The sequence below is a fragment of the Gymnoscopelus braueri genome (assembly GCF_963280865.1).
Source record: "Gymnoscopelus braueri genome assembly, chromosome: 24".
Classification (NCBI taxonomy): domain Eukaryota; kingdom Metazoa; phylum Chordata; class Actinopteri; order Myctophiformes; family Myctophidae; genus Gymnoscopelus; species Gymnoscopelus braueri.
This window is the reverse complement of record NC_137626.1, coordinates 8704200-8708077: the sequence shown is the minus strand read 5'-3', so window position 1 is coordinate 8708077 and position 3878 is coordinate 8704200. Positions and strand designations below refer to the sequence as shown.

Sequence of the window (3878 nt, the reverse complement as noted above, 5' to 3'; positions counted from 1 at the left end):
GAGGACCTTGTATTGTGAATTGTACTTCCATGTACTGTTTGTTTTCCATGTCTTTTCTAAATAAAGTATTCAACCAATCAAAAACCGCTCATCGCTCATCGACTTCCCACTCGACACTGAACTTCCTAACAATACACCCACCGAGTGTGAAGTCGATCGCATGGGTGTTTCTTCTCGAGATATGTCAAGGACGGTCACACAGACTGTACCGAGTACATACAGAGATTTCTGCTCCGATCGATCGGCCACCGATTTAAATCGTCCGATTTTCACTCCAAATGACTCGATCGGTGATCAGCAATTTACCCGATCCGGAGAAACCGATCTTGTATGATCGAGCCACACCATTTTAGGTGGTATAAAAGTCAATCAGATATATAGTATAATATAGAGCACCGAAGTCTGACGTAATTTACACATCCTACCTGGGTCACGTTTTTTCCCCCCCGTTCTGAATTCCCATAGACGTGTTTAATATCGCGTCAAATAAGAACTGTGTTTCCAAAAATAAACAAATGACCCCGGCGGTTTTACTCTTATGGATATGAACCATCAACTGACGGTGAGAAAACGCTAATGTTACTTCCGACGAATTAGTTACATTTTCGCCAGAAACAGACTGTTTAAAATATGAGAGACTATCATAAACGATACAGAGCCTCCACCCTGACAATATCGCCGAGACAGTTTGTTTATTTTTGGACCACAATTCTTATATGAGATGATTCTAAGATGACCCAATGTTATTCTCCATAGCGAAATGACTTTACGAACCAGGGGATGGACGAGTGACGTCAGGACTTCTGTACTCTATTGCTTTGTGACAGGCCCAGACATGCTCCCTTTCCCCCCCATACACACAGGAACAGTTTTGACATATAATAATTTTGGAATATTGGAATTGTCCCCTTACGCACACGATCGGTATCGGTGATCGGGATCGGTCCCCAAAAAAACTGATCGGAGCGCCCCTAATGTCTGGAATGTATAGATACACAGGTTTGTATATATTGTACCTATTCTAATGTTGAAACCCATCACCAGTCAACCAGAATGTGACGTCTCTCCCTTGATGTGCACTTTCTCACAACAAACCTTATATTTTATTTATTTTAGAAAGGGGGCTAATCTTTAATTAGCTGGCCTCTCCAGCCATCAATCAGTCAAAGCTATCCAAACCTGTCCTGACTGGATAATGAATACATTTATTAATTAGACCGTCTGTCATTCATTCTATTCATTCATCCGCTCATGTATTTGTAGCGCATAGTTCTCTTAACGTCAACGTTTGCCTTTCATCACAACTATTTCCATGCCCCCCCCCCTCTCTTGCACCCCCTCGACCTCTAAAGCCTAGATTTATACCTAGTCGAGCGCCAAAAATAGCAGATCTACAAGCTCGCTGTCCGCGACAAAACCAGCCCACAACTACTATGTACATAATAACTCAGGCGTAATTATCCATACTGGAGTGAAGACATTCCAGCAGTGGTGGAAAGTAACTAAGTACATGTACTCAAGTACAGATTTGAGGTATTTTTTACTTAACTGGAGTATTTCCAAATTTCAATACTACTTCTACTCCACTACATCTTAGGCAAATATTATACTTTTACTCCATTACAATTATTTGAAAACTTTAGTTACTAGTTACTTTGTACTTTTACAAAGTAACTAGGGGGGGTGGGGTGAGCAGAGAGAGAGTTAGCAGAGTATTTCTACACTGCTGTATGGATACTTTTACTTAAGTAAAGCAAAAAATGTTGAGTACTTTTCCCACCATTGCATTCCAGTCTCTCACGTGGTCCAACCGTAGTCAAAACTGCAATTGACAAGGTATACGAGAGAGAGAGACACAGAGAGAGAGAGAGAGAGAGAGAGAGAGAGAGCTGCATTCCACATGAGTGTGAGTAACACTACAGCGCTGCCATATCTCTGTTATCTGTTACGTCTGTGTGTGTGGGGGGGGGGGGGACCCAAACTGAAGCATGAAGTGAAGTCTCTCAAGCAGCTGGGGCTTATTTTTTTTTGCCGGCCTGCTGCTCCCTGGCTTTTTCTCTCTCTACTGTCTTTGTTATGGAAATGTCTCATTAAAATAATGTCTCTCACTGTATACTCCCTGAAGTGAACACAGTTTCACCTCCCTGACACTCTCTCTCTCTCTCTCTCTCTCTCTCTCTCTCTCGCTCTCTCTCTCTCTCTCTCTCTACATGAATTGAATACACAGACGGGACCACAATGGAAATATTTTTTGTGTTATCCTTTTTAGCACCTTTTGTATATGTTCCTACCACTGTACCTTTTTTGCAAACTAATAACCCATTAAAGCCTGTGTCCGATTTAAAAAAAAATAATAATAATAAAAAATCACGATTTTTCAAAAATAGCAGAGCTACAAGCTCGTAGCGCGGCACTCGGTGCCGCGCTATGAGCTTGTAGATCTGCTATTTTTGAATAGCCAAAGAAAGTGTGTGTGTGAGTGTGAGAGAGAGAGAGAGTGTGTCTCCATTCACCATTCCACTATCATGTCATTTTCCATTCCTGTGTTTGTAGTGTAAACTACGCTTGCAGTCACACACACACACACACTGTGGGACGAGACGTGTGGGGGATGGGCGTGCCTGTCGTCATGACGGTGACCTACCTGTCGACAGGTGAAGGTTAACCGGTCGAGTGCCAAGACAGAGAGAACCGAGAGAATGAATGAATGAATGAATGAGAGAGAGAGAGAGAGAGAGAGACAGTGGAAGGTCACTGCGATTTGAGCCGCAATAAAAAAAAAACAAATCAAATGAAATAAACAACCGTTTTGAAGCAAACTGAATTACAGAAGGATAGACTTAAAAAGCACAGGAAACATGAAGGATATGTAAACCTGTTATGTGTAGTGTGTATATCTGTCTGTCTCTTATATGTCATCGTGATTTGTGTGCATGGGGTTCTCGTCTTAAACAAGCTCAGTGCTTAATGAGTCTTCCAGTTTAGTAGACCTTGTATTGTGAACTTGTACTTCCATGTACTGTTATGTACTGTCATGTACTGTTCTCATGTCTTACTAAATAAAGTACATCAATCAATCAAAAGAGTAGATAGAGGGAATAGGCCAGGAAGAGAGAGCGAGAGAGAGAGAGAGACCATTGAGTTTCCTGCACTATCTGTACCGATATATATATAACATGTATATAAAACGCTGCGATGTGACATATAGCTCTTTACATATACTTTCCCCATTTCTTTCTTACATTGTCTTTATGTTTTGACACTTGCTTTGGCAATGTTTGTATGATGTTCTGCATAGTAGTGTATATCTGTCTGCTATTAAATGTCTCTATTAATTGAGTACAAAGGACCCCAATGGAAACAAGCCATAGGCTTTCTTGGGTTTTAAATCCTCTTAGCTGACCTTGTATTGAACTGTACTTTCATGTACTTACTTTTTTTAGAAGTTTTTGCAAACTTCTAATAAAGTATTCAATCAATCGATCAATGTAAACGTATGTTTTCTCATGCCAATAAAGCTCCTTTGAATTGAATTGAGAGAGAGAGAGCGCAAGAGAAAAAGGGGCTCGACCGCCCTGGCGGCCTCGCCCCTCCCCTGAAAGTGGGAGTCTCTCACTCTCTCTCTCTCTCTCTAAAAATTCTATTCTTCTATTCTCTCTCTCTCTCACCACTCCCCACCGACCACTCCCCCTTCCTCCACCCACCATAGCCCCTCCCCCACCCCCCCACCCCCACCCCCACCCCAACCCCAACCACTCACCTGTCCAGTATTACCCCCACACCCCCCACCTCCCACAACCCCCCCCCCCCCCCCAAGCTCCGCCCCCTCCGGCCCCAGGTACAGGCATTGTGGGTATAAAGGCATGCAAATGTCACAG

The 3878-nt window shown here is 42.6% G+C and overlaps 1 long non-coding RNA gene across 1 annotated transcript in view; it reads right to left on the bottom strand.

Annotated features, from left to right (window-relative positions):
- LOC308080286 overlaps positions 1-3878 on the bottom strand; it is a 408660-nt gene that overhangs the window by 268250 nt on the left and 136532 nt on the right. The window lies entirely within an intron of this gene.